Source organism: Aegilops tauschii, chromosome 6 (assembly GCF_002575655.3).
Source record: "Aegilops tauschii subsp. strangulata cultivar AL8/78 chromosome 6, Aet v6.0, whole genome shotgun sequence".
NCBI lineage: Eukaryota > Viridiplantae > Streptophyta > Magnoliopsida > Poales > Poaceae > Aegilops > Aegilops tauschii.
Genome location: NC_053040.3, coordinates 24,713,606 through 24,738,169, shown reverse-complemented (window position 1 = coordinate 24,738,169; position 24,564 = coordinate 24,713,606). Strand labels below are relative to the sequence as shown.

The 24,564-nt window shown below is 45.7% G+C and overlaps 1 pseudogene; it reads left to right on the top strand.

The window, feature by feature from the left end:
* The first annotated feature begins 3,856 nt into the window (after window positions 1-3,856).
* On the top strand, window positions 3,857-4,047 carry LOC120967717 (small nucleolar RNA U3; annotated as a pseudogene).
* The last annotated feature ends 20,517 nt before the right edge of the window (window positions 4,048-24,564 follow it).

Sequence of the window (24,564 nt, the reverse complement as noted above, 5' to 3'; positions counted from 1 at the left end):
CGGAGAATTATTTTGGAATATATGTGATTTTTGGGAGTTGGAATCACCGCAAACGGAGGCCCGTGGTGGGCACAACTCACTAGGGCGCGCCAGAGGAGCCAGGCATGCCGTGGTGGGTTGTGCTCACCTCGTACGTCGGTTGGACCTCTACTTCGGGCGCAAGGATGCTTATATCCGGAAAAAATTGTGTTAAAATCTCAGCGCAATCGGAGTTACGGATCTCCGGGAATATAAGAAACGGTTTTCAGCCAGATCTAAAAACGCGAAAGAGAAGAGAACAGAGAGGGATATCCAATCTCGGAGGGGCTCCCGCCCCTCCGCGGCCATGGAGACCAAGGACCAGAGGGGGAACTCTCCTCCCCATCTAGGGGGGAGGCCAAGGATGAAGAAGGGGTAGGGGGGCTCTCTCCCACTCGCTTCCGGTGGCGCCGGAGTGCCACCGGGGCAACAATCGGGACGACGATCTACATCAACAATCTTGCTACCGTCAACACCAACTCTCTCCCCTTCTATGCAGCGGTGTAACACCTCTTCTCCCCGCTGTAATCTCTACTTAAACATGGTGCTCAACTCCATATATTATTTCCCAATGATCTATGGTTATCCTATGATGTTTGAGTAGATCTGTTTTGTCCTATGAGTTAATCGTGATCTTGGTTGGTATGATTGTATATTTTATTTATGGTGCTGTCCTACCGTGCCCTCCGTTCTCGCGCAAACGTGAGGGGCCCCCGCTGTAGGGTGTTGCAATATGTTCATGGTTCGCTTACGGTGGGTTGCGAGAGTGACAGAAACTTAAACCCGAGTAGGTGGGGTATGACGTATGGGAATAAAGAGGACTTGATACTTAATGCTATGGTTGGGTTTCACGACCTTAATGATCTTTAGTAGTTGTGGATGTTTGCTAGAGTTCCAATCATAAGAGCATATGATCCAAGTAGAGAAAGTATGTTAGCTCATGCCTCTCCCTCATATAAAGTTGCAAGAATGATTACCGGTACTTGTTATCAATTGCCTAGGGACAAATAACTTTCTTGTTGACACAAACCTTTTTACTAAACACCTAACTTTTATTATCTTGCAAAGTACTTCCCGTTTTATTCCTGCAAATTAGTTCTAGCATCACACCTACAAAATAGTTTCATACTTGTTTCCGATAAAGAAAACGTCAAGTGTGTGTAGAGTTGTATCGGTGGTCGATAGAGCTTGAGGGAATATTAGTTCTGCCTTTAGCTCCTCGTTGGGTTCGACACTCTTATTTATCGAAGAAGGCTACAAACGATCCCCTATACTTGTGGGTTATCAATGTCCCACGGCAAATTCACTAACATGCCCATGGCAAGTTTCTTTTTTCAAGCCAATTTCAAACTTTTCTTGCCATGGCAACTTTCTTTTTTCTAGACGATGTCAAACTTTTCTTACCATGGCAATTTATTGCCATGGCAAGTTTTACTTTATATTTGCCATGGCTAATTTACCTTTATTAACATGGAAAATTTACCTAAATTCTCATGGCAATTTTTAACTTTTATTGCCATGGCAAGATTTACTATTTATTTGACCTTTATTAACATGGCTGATTTGACTTTTTTTTGCCATGTCAAATATATGCAAATTTTAATATAATTTTGGTTATGATCATGGCAAATTTAACTATATGCACCATGACCATTCTTTCTTCCTTTTTGCAACATGGCAAATTTCTTTTGCACGGGACCATGGCAAATTAAGTCTATGCATCATGGAAATTTTATTGTATGGATCATGACATTTTGTAGTCTACATTTTAGTCTATGGATCATGCCATGAGATTATAGCCTATGCATTTCTGTCATAAAGATCATGGCAACATTCCATAGGTTTTTTCATTTATTTTTTAATACGCAATTTTTTTTGCCATGTACAATGGGGAATTTACAAGTACTTTCTTTTACAAAATTAACACCCCCCTTCCCCCCAAAAAAAGTCGCCATGTATTGTCTTCGAAAATAAAATTTGTAAAACTTGCCATGTGTAACATTTTTGCCTTTGTTCATATTCATCATCACAATTTTGTACTAAATTTTCTTTTTTTATCATGCATGTTTTATTTCTGTAACGTACTGAACGTAGCCATTTTTTGTGTGTCTCAGTTGGCAATTAATCACTCATTGTAAATCCTAATGCAGTATCATTTTCTGAATTTTCTGTATTGTACAGTTTTTTCTCTACTAGTTTTACATCTGTCTACATTTTTCTCTATATTTTTGGTGCAAAGGGATTTTTGTTTGGGCCAGGAAGCTAGTATTGGGCCTGTCTGGTCAGACGTTCGTGCTGAGAGGCTGTTCGTATCGAACAGAACAGTTCGGTCGATCCCTGCTCCCGTGCCGATCGAAACGTTCGGTCTGGTCCCTTCCCAGACCGAACGTTCGGCCGTTATCAACGTCCATTCAGAAAGAGAGCTCTATTTATGGAAAGCTAAGTTCAGCTCAACTTTCAACAATTCCCAACATTTTTGTTTGAACAATCCAACATTTTTAAAGTAACCCTTTGATGTCCTGTTAACTTCATAAACAAAGATTATCAACTGCTTGCTTAAGAGTTTGAAACACTATCCAAAAGAGCATGTCCTGGATTAACGCCAGGGCACAATTAGGAGGAATTTGCAAACTGCTAACTGAATCAGAGGTGAAGCCTTGTTTCGACTGTATCCAGCCAGTCACCTAACAGTGGCCGGTAAAAAAAAATGATGCTTCCTTTGACAGCAAGATTTCCTTTTTCATTTGAAAGCAGTGTTTCATGACAGCCGGTCCGGCGTACATAATTTGATATACCTGCGAGGTAGAAGAGTATCCAGGCGAACGAAATCCAGTTCATATGTCCAGAGATCTTGCTCTGTCATTAGTACAGAATCAATATATAAAAAATCAGTAGAAAATTATCCATGCCTGAGAAGTCGTCGCATTCACACCCGTGGAGCTCAACCTGAGATGAATCAATATATTCATTAGGACGCGGCCGGCGACGTTAGCAGTCGAAAGTACCTCATGTCTGCATTCTGCACCCATTTGTACCACACGAAAATCACCTGTTCTGATTGTCTGCACCATCTTTTCACTCTCATGTGTTCTGTTTTTCAGGTTAAACAAGAATCACAATCGGCAGAAGAAGAATAGAGCCCCCTGCCGATAGATCGACGCCAGTTGTATCAGTGGTGTTTGGGAGCCACAATTGAATACAGACGCACAAACTTGCTTTGTGTTCACCAGGCAAGGCCCTGACAACTTGCTGCTCTCGATCAGGCTGTCGGCGTTCGTTGTTGCCTGATGAACTGATCCTGTTTTTCAGAGAGGTGATGAGAAATTAACACTCCCTATTAATCCTTGCTGAAGCTCCTGTTTTTTGGTACTGCCCCTGCCCATCTTGGCTTCATTTCATCCCGTTGAAACCACGTTCCAAACTGGGTTTCAGTTTGAAACTAGTGTATGTTCTGTCTGTCATGTTTCAGAGTTACAACACGCCCGTTTTTGTCTCAGTTTTTTCTTGTATTTTTGTTTTCCTCTTCTCTCTAACTTGGCATAAATATGTCTGCTACTTTTGCGATGGCCGACTGTAATTTCATTTCGCATAAAAGCTAAAGAAAACAAAAAGGGTATGCATTAAAAGTAGCTCAAAATCTGCACAGCTAAACGTTTCTCTGATGGGCTGAGCTTTGGTCATTCGCGTGCCCAGCTACATGGGCCAAGGACCCTTCTTCGATGCCCTGCTCTCTGCTCCACGAAGCGCAGCACTGCATGCCTGCTTTCTAATTAGTCCCACCTCGCTAGTTTAGGCAACTCTAAACCAGTTTATAACGCGAGACACGGCTGTTTGTAGCACGACCTTACTTGAACAGGATCTGTTCTATAGGCTCGTACCGCTGCATCCTTTACCAATAAGGAGGCAAGCACTCATGTCTGGTTGATGCATTCTTACCTCTAGGCCAGAGCGTGATTAATGGTCTGGATGAATGAATCCTGATGGGATCAATCCAACGGCTGTAGTGGCCCAGAGGTTGTCTGACAGACTCCAGAATTCTCTTTTTTTTCTCGAGCTCTTTTTGGCTGTAGAGCTAGGATCTGGCGACTAGATTCAGTTGTTGTTAATCCAGAATAAATTCAGCTGTTGTTCCATGTGTACAAGCTAATACAGAAAATTAAGGCTGGGCTGCAGTAATCATGTGAAGATGTGATTACTCATGTCCTGGTAACCCAGATGCTCCAGCAGTGATGATGTTCATAAAAATAAAATTAGTGCTTGCTTAGTTTGAAATATTACCAAAAATAGGTCGGAAGACACTGCTGCACATTTGCTTGCGCAGTTCAGTCCGAAGGCGTCTGTGCCTCTCACCGTTTGGGCAGATGTTGCCCCTGACTGTGTTGCTGGTGTGGTGAGTAGCAAGATTGCTAGGAGGCAAGTCTGAGTGGAAAAAAACTATGGTGAGTAGCAAGATCTTACTCCGTTCAAAAAGGAAAAACTATGATATATGGCAGATCTGTTCTATAGCTGGGTTGCTGGTTTAAATGCTTTGTATTAACTTTCTGTATCTCTCAAGTACATCTAAAAAACTGCTCGTATATTGTTGCACCTTCCTACGAGGTGGACCCACCAGCTATTCTCATTCAAAGCGCCACAGTGATAGAGATATCTCCATCTCGCCGCACTGTTTCTCTTCCTCAGGGGTCAATCCGTTCTCCTCTTTTAGCTCCTTCCCCATCTGAACATCGATCTACTGGATCATGTGCCATGTGTGCCTCCTCTCCTCCTACCCATCGCTTGTCCCCTATATCCAGGAGCATGCTCTTCTCCAAGTCATTTCCAGCCGACGACCTGTCACTGCAGATCCGGCATGGGTTGAGACTTCGGGTTGAAGGCCGTCCACCAGGAAGGAACGATGGGGCGAGCTCTTCTCCAAGTAATTACCTTTCCTTGTTTTTTTCTCTCGGAAAAGTTTCCTGTGTTTTCTTTGTAGACGATCAGATTTGTGGTGTTCAAATCTGGGTTCTTTTCAACGGGGACAAATATAGGAAATTGGTAGGTTTTCCATGACTGAGATTTGCATTTTTCACCTTCAGAAAATTCGGGGTGAACTGTCCTGGTCTTGTGCATTTTTATCAGTGAAATTCCACAGACTGCTCTTTCTAGTAGTTATATTGCCCGATTTATGAGTCATTCTCTTTCTACGTTTTTTCCATATAGGGTTTATATACATCCATAGATTAAAAGTTCCCCATATAATCCAGGGACTTCTTCAGACAAAAAAATATATAATAAAAACATCCAGGGTCTATAGATCATCTAGCGACTACTACAAACACTTTGGCCAGTTCATTGAAGTGCGGTGATATTTACATTGATTTTTTGATTAGTTGAGTTTGCTCTCTTCCCGCAGGAGAAAAATATATAAGAGATTTTTTTTTTTCTAACTCGGACCAAAACAGGAGCTGTATTAGATCAACACTTGTTACAGGCCTACGGTCACAGCAAGTCTCAACACTATGATAGGATGAGCATGCATGTCTCCAAATTAAGGTAGTACTACGTTGCAAGACCAACTTGCTAGGGAACCAGCAGTGTCTAAGGTGCGTCGTCTTGTGCTGCTTCGTCTTGGTCTCCTCCATAGCCTAGAGAACCAGAGCGCAGAGGGAAAAGAATTCTATAAAACCAGGTCTCACGCGAGACCCATCCTGATAGATGACACGTGGCATTCATAAATCAAAAAGCATCTACCCCACTCCTCACTTGAAATAGGGGAAGGAGAGGGAGATTAGATGCTTTGTGATTTGTGAATGCCACGTGTCATTCATCAGGGCGGGTCTCACCTGCTAACCGTGAGACCTGGTCTCATATAATTTTTTTCCCAGAGCGCGGGGCAGTGGCAGGATCTGCGAAAAATGCCAACGGTGGCCGCGCTACAGGCAGGCCGGAATCCCTGCCGTCGCGCCACCGTCGAGATTCCCGCTGCCAGTGTATAGAGGCTGTATTTGATTTATTTTTGGCTTGTATTCATCCAGCGCTGCCCCACCCATATGCAAAAGCACCTAGGGCTCTTACACCCTGTCTGACATGTACGCACAAGTTTTGACTTCACAGTGCCGATGCTCCACGCGGTTGCTCATATTTGTAACTCAAAACAGGAGTTGCGGAATAAGCGGAGACTGGTGAAGGACGAGGTGACGATGCGCGTCGGGAATGGTTCCAAGGTCGATGTGATCGCCGTCGGCACGCTACCTCTGCATTTACCTACGGGATTAGTTTTAAACCTCAATAATTGTTATTTAGTGCCAGCTTTGAGCATGAACATTGTATCTGGATCTCGTTTAATTCGAGATGGCTACTCATTTAAATCCGAGAATAATGGTTGTTCTATTTATATGAGAGATATGTTTTATGGTCATGCCCCGCTGGTCAATGGTTTATTCTTGATGAATCTCGAACGTGATGTTACACATATTCCTAGTGTGAATACCAAAAGATGTAAAATTGATAACGATAGTCCCACATACTTGTGGCACTGCCGCCATGGTCACATTGGTGTCAAACGCATGAAGAAGCTCCATGCAGATGGACTTTTGGAGTCTCTTGATTACGAATCATTTGACACGTGCGAACCATGCCTCATGGGTAAGATGACCAAGACTCCGTTCTCCGGAACAATGGAGCGAGCAACCAACTTATTGGAAATCGTACATACTGATCTATGCGGTCCAATGAGTGTTGAGGCTCGCGGTGGCTATCGTTATGTTCTCACTCTCACTGATGATTTAAGTAGATATGGGTATGTCTACCTAATGAAACACAAGTCTGAAACCTTTGAGAAGTTCAAGGAATTTCAGTTTGAGGTTGAGAATCAACATGACAGGAAAATAAAGTTCCTACGATCAGATCGTGGTGGGGAATATTTGAGTCATAAATTTGGCACACACTTAAGGAAATGTGGAATTGTTTCACAACTCATGCCGCCTGGAACACCTCAGCGAAATGGTGTGTCCAAATGTCGTAATCGCACTCTATTGGATATGGTGCGATCTATGATGTCTCTTACCGATCTACCGCTCTCATTTTGGGGCTATGGTTTAGAGACTGCCGCATTCACTTTAAATAGGGCTCCGTCGAAATCCGTTGAGACGACACCATATGAATTATGGTTTGGGAAGAAACCTAAGCTGTCGTTTCTAAAAGTTTGGGGATGCGATGCTTATGTCAAGAAACTTCAACCTGAAAAGCTCGAACCCAAGTCGGAAAAATGCGTCTTCATAGGATACCCCAAGGAAACCATTGGGTATACCTTCTACCTCAGATCCGAAGGCAAGATCTTTGTTGCCAAGAACGGGTCCTTTCTGGAGAAAGAGTTTCTCTCGAAGGAAGTAAGTGGGAGGAAAGTGGAACTTGATGAGGTGATAGTCACCCCTTCCGAACCGGAAAGTAGCGCAGTGCGGGAAGATGTTCCTGTGGTGCCTGCACTGACTGGGGAGGAAGTTAATGATGATGATCATGAAGCTTCAGATCAAGTTACCGCTGAACTTCGTAGGTCCACAAGGACACGTTCCGCACCAGAGTGGTACGGCAACCCTGTCCTGGAAATCATGTTGTTAGACAACGGTGAACCTTTGAACTATGAAGAAGCGATGGCGGGCCCGGATTCCAACAAATGGCTTGAAGCCATGCAATCCGAGATAGGGTCCATGTATGAAAACGAAGTATGGACTTTGACTGACTTGCCCGATGATCGGCGAGCCATAGAAAATAAATGGATCTTTAAGAAGAAGACAGACGCGGATGGTAACGTGACCATCTATAAGGCTCGACTTGTCGCTAAGGGTTATCGACAAGTTCAAGGGGTTGACTACGATGAGACTTTCTCACCCGTAGCGAAGCTGAAGTCCGTCCGAATCATGTTAGCAATTGCCGCATTCTATGATTATGAGATATGGCAAATGGACGTCAAAACGGCATTCCTTAACGGCTTTCTTAAGGAAGAATTGTATATGATGCAGCCGGAAGGTTTTGTTGATCCTAAGAATGCTAACAAGGTATGCAAGCTCCAGCGCTCCATCTATGGGCTGGTGCAAGCATCTCGGAGTTGGAACATTCGTTTTGATGAGATGATCAAAGCATTTGGGTTTACACAGACTTATGGAGAAGCCTGTGTTTACAAGAAAGTGAGTGGGAGCTCTGTAGCATTTCTCTTCTTATATGTGGATGACATACTATTGATGGGAAATGATATAGAATTCTTGGAAAGTATAAAGGCCTATTTGAATAAGTGTTTTTCAATGAAGGACCTTGGAGAAGCTGCTTATATATTAGGCATCAAGATCATAGAGATAGATCAAGACGCCTCATTGGTCTTTCGCAGAGTACGTACCTTGACAAGATATTGAAGAAGTTCAATATGGATCAGTCCAAGAAGGGGTTCTTGCCTGTATTGCAAGGTGTGCAATTGAGCACGGCTCAATGCCCGACCACGGCAGAAGATAGAGAAAAGATGAGTGTCATCCCCTATGCCTCGGCCATAGGGTCTATTATGTATGCCATGCTGTGTACCAGACCTGATGTAAACCTTGCCGTAAGTTTGGTAGGAAGATACCAAAGTAATCCCGGCATGGAACACTGGACAGCGGTCAAGAATATCCTAAAGTACCTGAAGAGGACTAAGGATATGTTTCTCGTTTATGGAGGTGACGAAGAGCTCGTCATAAAGGGTTACGTCGACGCTAGCTTCGACACAGATCTGGATGACTCGAAGTCACAAACCGGATACGCGTATATTTTGAATGGAGGGGCAGTAAGCTGGTGCAGTTGCAAGCAAAGCATCGTGGCGGGATCTACATGTGAAGCGGAGTACATGGCGGCCTCAGAGGCAGCACAAGAAGCAGTCTGGATAAAGGAGTTCATTACCGACCTAGGGGTGATTCCCAATGCGTCGGGCCCGATGACTCTCTTCTGTGACAACACTGGAGCTATTGCCCTTGCCAAGGAGCCCAGGTTTCACAGGAAGACCAGGCATATCAAGCGTCGCTTCAACTCCATTCGTGAAAGTGTTCAAAATGGAGACATAGATATTTGTAAAGTACATACGGACCTGAATGTAGCAGATCCGTTGACTAAACCTCTCCCTAGAGCAAAACATGATCAACACCAGAACTCTATGGGTGTTCGATTCATCACAATGTAACTAGATTATTGACTCTAGTGCAAGTGGGAGACTGTTGGAAATATGCCCTAGAGGCAATAATAAAATGGTTATTATTCATGCTATAATTGTCTATTGTTCATGATATAATTGTGTTATCCGGAAATTGTAATACATGTGTGAATACATAGACCACAACATGTCCCTAGTGAGCCTCTAGTTGACTAACTCGTTGATCAACAGATAGTCATGGTTTCCTGACTACGGACATTGGATGTCATTGACAACGGGATCACATCATTAGGAGAATGATGTGATGAACAAGACCCAATCCTAAGCATAGCACAAAGATCGTGTAGTTCGTTTGCTAGAGCTTTTCCAATGTCAAGTATCATTTCCTTAGACCATGAGATCGTGCAACTCCCGGATGCCGTAGGAGTGCTTTGGGTGTACCAAACGTCACAACGTAACTGGGTGACTATAAAGGTGCACTACGGGTATCTCCGAAAGTGTCTGTTGGGTTGGCACGGATCGAGACTGGGATTTGTCACTCCGTACGACGGAGAGGTATCTCTGGGCCCACTCGGTAATGCATCATCATAATGAGCTCAATGTGACTAAGGAGTTAGCCACGGGATCATGCATTACGGTACGAGTAAAGTGACTTGCCGGTAACGAGATTGAATAAGGTATTGGGATACCGACGATCGAATCTCGGGCAAGTAACGTACCGATTGACAAAGGGAATTGTATACGGGATTGATTGAATCCTAGACATCGTGGTTCATCCGATGAGATCATCGTGGAACATGTAGGAGCCAACATGGGTATCCAGATCCCACTGTTGGTTATTGACCGGAGAGGCGTCTCGGTCATGTCTGCATGTCTCCCGAACCCGTAGGGTCTACACACTTAAGGTTCGGTGACGCTAGGGTTGTAGAGATATTAGTATGCGGAAACCCGAAAGTTGTTCGGAGTCCCGGATGAGATCCCGGACGCCACGAGGAGTTCCGGAATGGTCCGGAGGTGAAGAATTATATATCGGAAGTCCAGTTTCGGCCACCGGGAAAGTTTTGGGGGTTATCGGTATTGTACCGGGACCACCGGAAGGGTCCCGGGGGTCCACCGGGTGGGGCCACCTATCCCGGAGGGCCCCATGGGCTGAAGTGGGGAGGGGAACCAGCCACTGGTGGGCTGGTGCGCCCCCCATGGGCCTCCCCTGCGCCTAGGGTTGGAAACCCTGGGGGTGGGGGGCGGCCCACTTGGCTTGGGGGGCAAGCCACCCCCTTGGCCGCCGCCCCCCCCTCAGATGGGATCTCCAGGGGGCCGGCGCCCCCCCAGGGCCCCTATAAATAGTGGGGGGAGGGAGGGCAGCAGTACCACAGCCCCTGGCGCCTCCCTCTCCCCCTGCAACACCTCTACCTCCCGCTTGCGCTTGGCGAAGCCCTGCCGGGATCCCCGCTACTTCCACCACCACGCCGTCGTGCTGCTGGATCTCCATCAACCTCTCCTTCCCCCTTGCTGGATCAAGAAGGAGGAGACGTCGCTGCTCCGTACGTGTGTTGAACGCGGAGGTGCCGTCCGTTCGGCGCTCGGTCATCGGTGATTTGGATCACGACGAGTACGACTCCATCAACCCCGTTCACTTGAACACTTCCGCTCGCGATCTACAAGGGTATGTAGATGCACTCCTTTCCCCTCGTTGCTAGTAAACTCCATAGATGGATCTTGGTGATGCGTAGAAAATTTTAAAATTCTGCTACGATCCCCAACACCATGCGCCCATAGTCGTCGAGTGAATCACCGGGAGCTCCGTATGCAAGCATCCTCATCGCTGTCGTGCACTTCTGGATCGAGGTGAATCCAAGTTTGCCGGTGCAATCCATCTTGCACTTGAAGTAGTTGTCGAACTCCCGGATGGAATTCACAATTCTGAGGAAGAGCTTTCGGCTCATCCGATAACGGCGCCGAAAAGTTTTGTCGCCGTGAAGTGGAGCATCGGCGAAGTAGTCGGAGTAGAGCATGCAGTAGCCTTCGAGACGATGCCGGTTTTTTGCTTTCACCCGCCCAAAAGCCGAGCCACCTTGCCGCGGCTTTTCAGTGCTCGCCAGCAGTTGGGCGAGGGCGGCGAGCACCATCAGATACTCTTCTTCCTGGACGTCGGCCTCGGCTTCCTCCTCCAGCAGCGCGGCGAGCGCTTCCTCGTCATCCGAGTCCATTGCCGAGGCAGGCAAATCACCGAACACCTTGCGCCTGGTGGGCGTGCACCCGCCGCTAAACTGCCCCTCCGCGGCCAGAAACGGCGGCCGGAAACGCCCAACTGCTGTTGGAGGGGCTGCCTCGGCGAACCTCTGCTATTTTTCCGTCGGTGAATGGCTATCTAGCAGTGAAAGGCGGCGGCCGGCGCCTGGATATAGCTAGTGGCGGCCGAGGGCGCGGGGGCTGGAAGGCGAGTCGGGGAAGAAAATCTTGACTTTTCACCTGAGGATGTGGGCCAGCCGCGCTTTTCCCTTGCGCCGGAGCCCCCGACCGCCCCCAGTGCGCCGGGTTTGGCCTGCGGTCGCCGGGCGGAAAAAAAGGGCCGAGCCGGCGCTTTTCGTCGTCCTGGGGGCGCGACTGGAGCGTTTTTTTGGCGCCGCGCCGAAAAAGTGGCCTGGGGGGCCTGTTGGGGGCGCGGCTGGAGATGCTCTAATGGACGTGCCAAAACGTACTTGCTCTGGGTATAGGGAGTAGCCGTTGTATGTGCAATGCGTGGTTGATTTGGTGCCACAAAATTCAAATTCACAACTAGACATGAGACGTAGCTGATATTGTTCGAAATTTGAAACTCGAGTTTGGGAGGGAATCCAAAAATTTCCGTCCTCTATTTATGGACGTGGCGCGGACACCTGAAAATTCATTCAAGCAGCGAGGAAGGAATGGCGCCCAGCAGCGAGCCCAGTAGCACACATTTGCCAGCTTCCCAGCTCAAGGAGGCATCGGGCTCCACCTTGACATTTGGGGTGGGGGGGAGGGTTGCAGGTTAGAGCATGCATCTCACACTTACACCTTTCCGTCCTTTGACATGACACTAGTAGAAAAAGAGGCTTCCATACGCCCCCATTAGTCCCCAAAATAATCGAACCGCGACCAAAGGGGTCTTTAGTCGCGGTTCGGGAGGAGACCCGCGACCAACTATCTGGGCCCAGCGCGCTCGGTCGACAGCTGGCGGACGGGAGGGGCTTTAGTCCCGGTTGGCCTGGCCAACCGGGACTAAAGGTTCCGCGGCTGGCCCGAAGGCCTTTAGTCGCGGTTGGCCAGACCAACCGGGATTAAAGGTTAGACCTTTAGTCCCGGTTGGTCTGGCCAACCGCGACTAATGGCCCAAACCTTTAGTCGCGGTTGGCCAGACCAACCGGGACTAAAGGTTTACCTTTAGTCCCGGTTGGTCTGGCCAACCGCGACTAAAGGGATTTGAGGCCTCATTTTCAAACTCTACCCCCCCCTGGATCGCCTTTTCAGTTTTAGAAAAAACAAAAGAAAATGATGGAAATGTCAAAAAAATAAAATAAAATAAGTTTCTCATGTGATATGTGGTCTAGTTGTTGGGAAAATTAACAAATATGAATTTCGACTTTATTTGCAAAATCTCTGTGGAAATTCTTAAAATGGGCATAACTTTTGCATACGAACTCGGATGAAAAAGTTTTTTATATGAAAAATCATCTACTCGAAAAGTTACATCCGAATTTAACGGGGGAACCCCGTTAAACATTTTCAAAATCCTCAAAAACCTAACAGAAAAAAAGATACGGGGCTTTTAAGATCTGGAGAGGCAAAAAAATTCAAAAAAAATTCAAATTGTGGTCAAACTGTGGTCAAACAATGGTCAAACTAATTATTCTAGAAATATTAGTGTTACTAAATAATTATTGTGTTTTTAAAACAATAGTTTCAAACTCAAACAGTGAAATGTGTCACTTCATGCTCAAGCTAAATTCCTGAGGGTTAATAGAATTGACATCCTACTATTGTCAGGAAAACAACAAGTGTAGACTTGGAAACGAGGGAGAATAGAACCCAGAAGTTAAGCGTGCTCAGGGTGGAGTAGTGAGAGGATGGGTGACCGTCCGGGAAGTTAGATGATTTGGAATGACGAGGGGTGATTAGAGATTAGAGGATAAATTGAGCAGTGATGAGGGGTGGTGATTAGAGATTAGAGGTTAAAATAATTCAGAAATTTGAAAATAAAAAAATTAAAAAAATTCGCAAAAAAACCAGGTTTATACCTGCGGAGGAGGCCTTTAGTCCCGGTTAGCCACGAGAACCGGGACTAAAGCCTTTAGTCGCGGTTCGTAAGAGGCGCGACTAAAGGGGGGGTCTTTAGTCGCGCATATTTAGTCCCGGTTGCACAGCCGGGACTAAAGGCCTTTTTTCTACCAGTGTGATTTGATTTTGTAACATGGTCTTCCCATGCATCACCAGATCCTTAGTGACGCTGTAGGTCTCGATGCCCTCATGTTCCATGATCCGTCGTCGGACATAGAAATCGCGAGTGATGAGGTTCTTGGTTTTTGCACAAACTTTCCATCAAAAATATGATTTTTCGTGTTAAAGATGACCGGAAACTTCATCGTGTTGCTAATTGCAGGCTAGTGTTATGGGTCAAGGGCCGCCAATCCCGATGGGCCACCAAATTAATGAAGAGGCCGTATCTAGGAATTGTGAGTGATGTTTTAGTTGGTAGTTTGATTCTGCCAGAAGCATTGTGGTTGTGAACTCGGAATGCAAGAGCTAAATGAATTTATAACTGTATTTGAGTAGGTGGATCTTACCATGGAGCTGCCATTTTGCTTGTTGGAAGAGGAGTCAGCAGACTTCGACCCTTGCATGGTACTGATCCCCTTTTGTGATGTCTTGTATCCGCGTCAGTATTTTCCCAAGGAGTAAGGGATGATGCAATACATCTAAGTTAGGTAGATCCCTCAGTGAAACCAAGGTTATCAAACCAGTAGGAGAACCAAGCAACACTATGTAAACGATACCTGTATACAAAGAACAAATACTTGCAACCCGATGCGAAAGAGGGGTTGCCAATCCCTCTCGGGTAAAAGATTGGTAAAATAATAGATTGGTAGATGCAAATAAAATAAAGGAAAATAAAATCCAGCGAGGTATTTTTGGGGTTTTAATAATATAGATCTGAAAATAAAAGATGCAAATAAATAAAAAGGCAAATAGCAATGTAGATATGAAAATATATGATGAGAAAATAGACCCGGGGGACCGTAGATTTCACTAGTGGCTTCTCTCGAGAAAATAACATACGGTGGGTAAACAAATTACTGTTGGGCAATTGGTAGAACCTCAAATAATTATAACGATATCCAGGCAATGGTCATTATATAGGCATCGCGTCCAAGATTAGTAGACCGACTCCTCCCTGCATCTACTACTATTACTCCACACATCGACCGCTATCCAGCATGCATCTAATGTATTAAGTTCATGGAGAAATTGAGTAATGCAATAAGAATGATGACATGATGTAGACAAGATCTATTCATGTAGGAATAGACCCCATCTTGTTATCCTTAATTGCAACGATAAATAAATGTCTTGCTGCCCCTTCTGCCACTGGGAAAGAGCATCGCACGACCAAATCAATCACAAAGCACCTCTCTCCATGGCAAGAAAAATCGACCTAGTCGGCCTAACTAAACCAAAGATTCGAAGAAAATACGAGGCTATAAGTAATCCTGCATATAAGAGATCAACGAAACTCAAATAACTTTCATGCATATAAATATCTGATCATAAACTCAAAGTTCACCGGATCCCAACAAACACACCGCAAAAAGAGTTACCTCAAATATATCTCCAAGAGACCATTGTATTGAGAATCAAAAAGAGAGAAGAAGCCATTTACCTATTGCCTACGGATTCGTAGGTCTACAATGAACTACTCACGCATCATCGGAGAGGCATCAATGAGGATGATGAACCCCTTAATGATGGTGTCTAGATTGGATCTGATGGTTGTAAAACTTGCGGCGCGCAGCTGGAATTGTGTTTCGTCGACTCCCCTAGGGTTTTTGGATTTTCGGGGGTATTTATAGAGCAAAGAGGCGGTGAGGGAGGCGACCGAGGTGGGCACAACCCACCAGGGCGTGCCTGGGCCCCCAGACGCACCCAGGTGGGTTGTGCTCCCCTCAGAGCCCCCTTTGGTACTTCTTTGGCCCAACAGGTGTCTTCTGGTCCAGAAAATTATCCAAAAAGTTTCGCCGCGTTTGGACTCCGTTTGATACTGATATTCTGCGAAATAAAAAAACAAGCAAAAAACTTCAACTGGCACTGGGCACTATGTCAATAGGTTAGTCTCCAAAATGATATAAGGTTGCTATAAAATGATTGTAAAACATCCAAGAATGATAATATAACTGCATGGAACAATAAAAAATTATAGATACATTGGAGACATATCAGGCACATGCAAGGCAAGGCGTTGCATGCGCATTGGCTGATGGGGACCACCTTTCAGCGACTGGCCTTGGCCAGGACGGTGGCGAAGAAGATGACGCTGAGAGCCCTCCATGCAAGCGTGCCAAGATCTAGATTAGCTCAAGCGGGAAAAATTATCAGTTAGTCCATTTGCAAGATGTACGTGTGCCTACTTAGTGGTTAGTGTGAATCATGGTTTATGCCATGATTTGTGTATCCAAGTTGTCACGTGGTTCTATTTGAAAACGTTTCTGGATAATTAGTTGTCCATGTGTCAAAAAATAATGCACTCTTCCTTCCATGGTTGTGAAGTTAGCATATGGTGATTAATTATGGGGAGAGATGTTGCTAATCACCCTCACTGGCCAGAGGTGGCGCTCTCTCATTTGTTGAATGCAACTGGTTGAATAAACAACTCCAGCTGCGCGCTTGTGGACGTAGATTGACGCAAACGTGGACACACTGGTACCCGCTCGGTTAATATACATTTCGAGGTAAATGGTGCTGTGTGGCCGGTGTAGGTCTATATATGACTGCTAGCACCGAGCGATGCATTCAACAAAACCAAAGCACATCTCCCGAAGCTGGGCGGAAGAGGAGGGACCCAAGGCTAGAAACAAGTACTAGTTGTTCGTCATCCATCTCCAAGCCATTTCACATTGCCTCCTCTCTTCTGTTCTTGGTGTTTTTACGCATGTGTTGTTCTTGAATCAGCTTGGGTGCGAGGATGGGGCGCATACCAAGGTACTACTCGCCTGCAGCTCCACCTGATGTGCCGTCTTCCTCGACCATGGTGACTACGAAGAAGGTCCCCATCCTCAAGACAGCCTACCACACTGGTATGCTTCACTCCATCGCGGGGGACTGGAACCCCAATATGAAAGGCGTGTTCAGGGGGTGGGGATGGATGAGTTGTGCAAAATCAAGCTCCTAGGCAATAACAACCGTATCTTCTCCATGTCTCTACTAGCGCGGATAGACCCGAAAACCATGAACATGGACATGGGGGGCGGTAACTTTGTAGAGATAAATGCTAGGGAGGTTTCGAAATGCCTCGGACTAGAGCCTTGTAGTAGGAAGATAGATATCCCCGGTGGTGATTGCTTGGCAGACCGGGGAGCCTTGCTAGCAAGATTGCATGAAATTTTAGATACAAAAATGCACAAGACGTGCAAGATCCCTATTGTGGAAGTATAGAATATAGTGCAAAATGCAAGTAAGGTAGCAATAGTTAGCGCAGAGAAGGTCATCATCTTCTCCTTTTCTGCGCCAACTATTGCGACCTTATTTGCATTTTGCACTATACTCTTTACTTTCACAATCGGGATCTTGCACGTCTTGTGCATTTTTGTATCTAAAATGTCATGCAATCTTGCTAGCAAGGCTCCATGGTCTGCCAAGCAAGCACCACCGGGGATATCTATCTTCCTACCACAAGGCTCTAGTCCGAGATATTTCTAAACCTCCCGAGCATTTATCTCTACAAAGTTACTGTCCCCCATGTCCATGTTCATGGTTTTCGGGTCTATCCGTGCTAGTAGAGACATGGAGAAGATACGGTTGGTATTGCCTAGGAGCTTGATTTTGCACAACTCATCCATCCCCACCCCCCTGAACACACCTTTCATGTTGGGGTTCCAGTCCCCCACGATGGAGTGAAGCATACCGGTGTGGTAGGCTGTGTTGAGGACGGGGATCTTCTTCCGTAGCCACCATGGTCGAGGAAGACAACACATCCGGCGGAGCTGCAGGCAAGTAGTACCTTGGTCTGCGCCCCATCCTCGCACTCAAGCTGATTGAAGAACAACACATGCATAAGAACACCAAGAACAGAAGAGATGAGGCAATGTGAAATGGCATGGAGATGGACGATGAACAACTAGTTCCTGTTTCTAGCCTTGGGTTCCTCCTCTTCCGCCCAGCTTCGGGAGATGTGCTTTGGTTTTGTTGAATGCATTGCTCAGTGCTAGCAGTCCATATATAGACTTGCACCGGCCACACAGCACCATGTGCCTCAAAATGTATATTAACCGAGTGGGTACCAGTGTGTCCACGTTTGCGTCAATCTACGTCCACAAGCACGCAACCGGAGTTGTTTATTCATACAGTTGCATTCAACAAATGAGAGAGCGCCACCTCTGGCCAGTGCAAGTGATTAACAGCATCTCTCCCCGTGATTAATCACCATATGCTAACTTCACAACCATGGAAGGAAGAGTGCATTATTTTCTGACACATGGACAACTAATTATCCAGAAACGTTTTCAAATAGAACCACGTGACAACTTGGATACACAAATCATGGCATAAACCATGGTTCACACTAACCACTAAGTAGGCAAACGTGCATCTTGCAAAGGGACTAAGTAGGATCTGGTTGTACAACAAGCTAATCCAGATTAGAATCAGTTCTTGTTCCACATGTACAAGCTAAACCTGAATAGATTCAGTTGTTGCTCCATATGTCCAAGCTAATAAAAATTATATTCTTTTTTTTACCAACAATAGATTCAGTTAGCCTTCAAGTACCAAATGCAGCTTCAAGTTTCATGTTGAAATCCATGGATTAATCATTTCAATTAGCTAACTTTCAGGCATCTACGAAGGCTGGGCTGCAGAGATTCAGTTGTTGTTCCATATGTACAAGCTAATCCAGAATACGTTCAGTTGTTGCTCCATATGTCCAAGCTATTAAAAATTACATTCTTTACTTTTTACCAAGAATAGATTCAGTTAGCCTTCAAGTACCAAATGCAGCTTCAAGTTCAGGGTGAAATCCATGGATTAATCATTTGAATTAGCGAACTTTTAGGCATCTATGAAGGCTGGGCTGCAATAATCCTCTGAAGATGTGGTTACTCGTGTCCTGGTAACCCAGATGCTCCAGCAATGATGATGTTCATAAAAGAAGATTATTGCTTGCTTAAGAGTTTGATATGTTATAAAAAAACTCCAGGATTAATGGAGAGGGCATAAGTAGGAGGACTTTGCAAACTGACAACTGAAAAAGAGGTGATCCTGTTCTTCAACTGTTCCTTGATGTCTCAGACTTCGTTTTCTGCAGAAGAAACTGTGATAGTGCTGCACATTTGCTTGCGCAGTTCAGTTTGAAGGCGTCTGTGCCTCTCACTGTTTGGGCAGATGTTGCCCCTGACTGTGTTGCTGGTGTGGAGAGTAGCAAGATTGCCAGGAACCAAGATCTTACTCCGTTCAAAAAGGAAAAAAAAACTGTCTGAAGACCACACATGACACAGTGAAAAGATGGCAGAAAGAAGTTGTTCCTTTGCAACATGGCGCTCGTATTCAGTCTATCTCTCAATTAGTAGTAACCAGATAGAATAGAAAAGGTTGAATGGAACTCTGCAACTTTGATTTTGAGAAGGAACTCTGCCCATCGCCTTTGAGAAAACAGTACGCTCAATAAAGGAAAATGCTTGTTGATCTTGCTGTGGAATTCAGAACAAGACTTTCTTTTGCTTGTGGAAGACTGAGTTCAGCTTTTCTTTCAACACTTTCATGCATCCGTACCAGAAGCTCCAGGAGGCAAGAGTGAGTGTTGCTCTCTCAAAATAAGGCTTGCTGATTGCTAATTGCCTGCTTAAGAAGAATGCCAGGGCCTAAGAGCATCTACAGCCCAGCGCCTCATACTGGTCTCAAATGTCCGGACGGCCCGCCCGGTCACTGACCGGTCATATTTTTTTGACCTAGCCGGGCGCCTCAAACGGCCCTCAAACGCCCGGGCTGTCCGACACCCCTCATATCCAGCCCAAATATGGGGCGGATATGGGGGTGCCCGTGCGCGCCCGCCACGTCGGCCCAGCCCACCCCTACCCCACTCCGTCCCCACAAATATCCCTAATCCAGAAACCCTAGCTCATTCCACTCTCGATCCGTCTCTTCTTCTTCCCTCCGATTTCTCCGATTCGATCCACTCCGACCACTCCGGTGACTGCGGCCACCATGTCGAGCGCCGGCAGCTGCTCCTCCTCCTCCTCCGACGAGGATCTAGCCCTCCGCATTGCCCTCGAGAGGTCCAAGGTGGACACGGGTGGCAGTTCCGGATCTGCAGTAGTTCGGACCCCCCTGGTTTGCTTCTAGTTCGCAGGAAAATGGACGCCCAGACCGGCCCACGGACGTATACATGACCACATTAGATGTCAAAACACGTTCAGACCACGCGGTCCGGATGGTTGCGGGTAGTTAGAGGGTCGGCTTTGGAGATGCCCTCATGTTCATATAAAATAGTTGACTGATGGGACGTTCATTTCATTAACACCGTTCTTTAGTACCACATTTTAGTGGACCGACAGATTAGACTGTCCTACCCCCTTCCTAATATGATTTGTCCTAATTTGCCAGCACTACTGGAATCTGGTTCTAAACCGAGTATCAGAAATACCAGGCGAAAGTCCAAAAATATTTGGCAAAGGATTTGCCAAGTGTTGCCCTCGACAAAGAGTTCTTACCAAGAGCTTTGCCGAGTTCCTTTTGTCTGGTACTCGTAAAAAAGTTTGCTGAGTGTCAAAAGTGGGTACTCGGAAAAATAAAGTAGATTGGCAGCTAGCCGATGAAAATGGCGCCTGCCACATGGCATTTGTTTGCCGTGTGACATGAGGAAGGTACTCAGCAACCGCTCGAGCTACCATAATAATACCCCATGTGTCCAAGATGATTTCTTCGACAAAGGCTGTGAACAAGAACAAAAAAAAAGGACGCCAACGGAGCACTGCTGTTGCCTGGAGCTCACTTCTCGGTTGCTCCTTGAGCTCGTCATCACACTGACTGACACGTGATCACACGCCGGTCACTGATGAGGGGATCAACACTATTCGGATTTGTAGTAGTGAGTGTTTCCAGGAATCAACTACAACACACTTGACAATCAAACAGCCATGTTTCTTTGATGCCGAAAATCCTCAACGGGTAGAATCTGCTGCGCCAAGCGCCAATGGAACATGTGAAGCTTTGCTGGAGCAGACTTTCCACAGTAAGGTTCAGAAATTTCTTTCTGCTGAAGAGTCGGAGGAGTCAACACATCCTTCATGCCAATCTTCCCTGCGCTTTTTAGCAGCCACCATCATATGATAAGTTGAAGGAACTAAAAACGCCCCCTTCCGCTCGAAGTTTCACACAAAAAAATCTGTGACCCTTCTAGTGCAAAGCGGCATACTCTCTCCGTTTCTTTTTTTTAAGTTCTAGGTTTTTCCTAAGTCAAACATTTTAAAGTTTGATCAAGCCCAGCCCCCCCCCCCCCCCCCCCCCCGCGTAGTACCGGTTCTGGACGAACCGCCACTAAAGGGCCACCACGTGGCACGAGCCAGCGCCAGAGGCAGGGAGCCCTTTAGTACCGGTGTTTTGGGGGTTTTGGGCTCATGATTTCTTTTTCCTTTAATTTTGTGTTTTCCATTTAATTCTTTTTCGTTTGCTGGTATTTTACGATACTACATATTGTACACGTTATGCATATATATAAAAAGAATTTCTTGTAGAACCGATTATACCCAAGCCTCTATTTCTAACCAAGATTTTGCCCTCACGTTCGCCCACTTGTTTGACTGCGATGTCTAGCCCTATGCAAGGATGGCACGTGTATTAAATTGGTAGGCTGGGGGGTAGAAACCGTCTAGTGGCTGTAGGCTTGCGTTCAAAATTTTCTCAACGTATGTCCTGAATTTGTGTGTGCGTTTAGCGTTTGCAGGTGTTTGTGGGCCAGCACTGTCCGTTGACTTGGTTGATTGATATTACTCTGGTCGATGTGTGCGTGCATGGGCTTCTTTCCTTCTTTGGCCTGCACGTGTTTCCTTGCAGTTGCGTCATTGATACCGTTTAGTTTTGAGACGAGGCGGTGCCGCTTCGATCGGTCGTCTCGAAGCGTCTCTTGTCTGTGTTTGAAATGACGGTGCCGCTTTGACCGGCTGACATAGATGCTTTTCCACTTTTTGATCGACGCCGCTTTGATCGTACGATCTAGAGTGTGCTTCTGTTCCTTCATTTTGGAGGCAATAAGTATTTCCGGACTTTCTGTGCGGTGCCGTTGTCGTCGCACATTCTGGAAATCTTGCTTTTTGTCGCCACCGTTTACGTCCTTGTGTTGCGGGGCCTCTAAAGAGTCCGTTCTTCCTGCCATGATATCGTACTGCGTCTTCTTCCGTCTCGCATACGTAATTTGCATGGGTTCTCCTTCTTCCTGTGGTCATGGTCTGCGGCGACCTCCTCGGTCGCGGGGGGCTGTGCTTGGCCGGCGTGGTGGTTCAGGCTCGGAAGTGAGAATTAATCGGCAAGTGTGGCCGGTGGTGCGGCGCCATGGGCAGACCACTCGACGGCGCCAGGGCCGCGGTCATCCGTCGCGTCCCCAGATGCGGCCGGACCAGCCATTCATGACGGCCACGGTGCGCGACTGGCCCGGGGAGTGCACGAAACCGGTGGTGGGCTGCTGCGCGGCGACTGCGTTGGTAAGGATGCCCGGTCACACGGTGTAGCAACAGTTGTTTGTCTGATGGTGAGTGTCGCCTGCCGTGCTCCTGCTCGCCATTATGTACTAATTAGTTGAGTCGGATATGCTGTGCTGCACTGCAATGGTGCATGGATTGGTTGGTCTGTGAATCGCTTCTGCTGTTCGCATGCACCGGCACGGTTTTTGGAGCAAAGCGGTCTTCTGCATGGGATTAGTTGTGATGTGACTACGTGGATGCACTCTTGCATGCGCTTTTCTAGGGATTGTTCCTCCGGCCACTTTGCATGAACCACTACTGTGTTTGATGCGTGGGTATTACCATTGATGTGTCACGTTTGGGTACTCTCTTTTTTAAGGTTATGAGTGTCGTGTCAGTGTTTTCCTGTGTTTACCGCTGAGCCATCCCGAAATCTCTCCAGTCTCTCCCTCTTTTTGGAGAACTCCATCGATTTACATGTACGACTCATCACCGCCTCGCTGCTATATGCTTCTATAAGATTCCTTTCCTCCCCCCTCCACGCAGCATTGGACCACCAACACTTGGAAGCTTGCTATCTCGCGGTCCGCACTCTTTTTTGGCACAAAATCTCGCCTTCCCCACCACACCTTCATCGTCGCTTGCTGGACCTCCAGTCATGGTTGGGCGCAGAAACCACCGCACCGCACCACTTGGGTCATTTCCTATGGCCACTTTGGATGTGAAGGAGGCGCCAACAGAGCAATTCATTGTAGCATGGGCGGTGTCTCAGTTATCTTAACTCATACTTTTCTGGTCTCTATACATCACTAGCGTCATTTGCCTTGAAATCATCTTATGCTGTCATTATCTTTCGAGGAACAATAAAAAAGATATTTTTCGGATATACAATAATGCTAATTGTGCTTGCTTCATATTGTTTATGTATAATGTTTGAGAGGATGTCTCATATCTAAGAGGATTCTCTCATATTTCATAGGGACGTAAACCAACTTAGTAAAAACAAGGTGAAGAATCTTTCGCATTCAACCCGAACAACCTAATTATTGTGGTTCTAGAGGGAAGAAGGCAGCTATCACATTACAAGTTATTCTGTAGAGGGACACTCGGATAAGATAGGTGTATGAGTGGTTAGTTATGAGGGTACCTTCAATTATTAGCTCCATCATTCATGCTGCTAATTATTTCCCTTTTCGTAACTATCTATGCTGCTAACCATATTTATTTCTTTTAACTCATTCATGCTGCTAACTTGGCACGCTGTCACTAGATGAGGAACTGAAATGCCAAACAACACAAAATGGTAGTAGAATCTTGCACTCTAATTGTAAATCTACATTTGGATGAGACCAACAACAAGAAATGTACACAGTGTAATTAGAGCTCTGATTGTCGTGCTATGTATCTAATGAACTTGATTGATATTCGGCCTGCATTTCGAATGGAGAAAATTAGATCTAGAATTCTGTAGATGTGTTTTCTATTTCTTTTTTTTGTTTGTTTGTAAAATTCTAGTGCAGCTCTGATTTAGATGTGGTAACGGAGCTTATGAAAATTTCCTAGCATTAGTGAATGGTTGATGTTACGTTGTGTTGATAACAATAATTTTATTATGTAGTGCCAATTTACTAGCTCATGTATTGGAGGACCACTATGTCTTCTTTGCCGTTTGTCACTTCCTAATTTCATTGAGAAGTGATTTGATCTTTTATGTTTGCAAAGACTTCCCCTAAAAAAATTCTCACAAATTGATTATGGTTCCAAATGGATCGATAGGTGTAGCCACGGTCACCGAGCAAGGGAGTAGAGCAATTTGATATATTTTTTATCTTTGAAAGAGTCTGATTGTAGGTAATCATTTCATGCATATTTTCTGTTCATTTCGAAGTTTTCAGGTGTAAAATAGTTGTTAAAAATCATTTCATTTTAGTATTACTAGAATGTCAGATTTATAATTTCCATCTTCTTTTTTGAATGAAAGCCCCCCCCCCCCCCCCCCCCCCCCCCCCGCCGCCCGCTCCACATCTATAATTTCCATCTTGAAAGATGTAGCACTCATGGTGATAATATTGTATCATTTCCAAATTGTTCTTGTCCAAAGCTTGCTTTCTTGTGACTATAGATTATAACTACATACTTACACACATGGAGCTGTTAACTTTTATCGCCTGAGCCGACAAAAGCGTATACACATGTACCGTATCAACGGAGCGCGGCGTGCCGCCGCGCGGGTATGGCTAGTATATATATAATATATCATCGAATGTCTCACAACCACCATTCACACATACACATGTATATATATATATATATATATATATATATATATATATATATATATATATATATATATATATAATTAGGTATATACAATTTCTCCTACATGTTGCCTTCGGAGCCAGTGGCATTTGCCTTGGTGCCTTCGGAGGACGATGACAATTGGGAGTGGTTTCATGGGGCATGTGGCATTTGCCTTAGCTTGGTTCCTGCGGTAGCGGG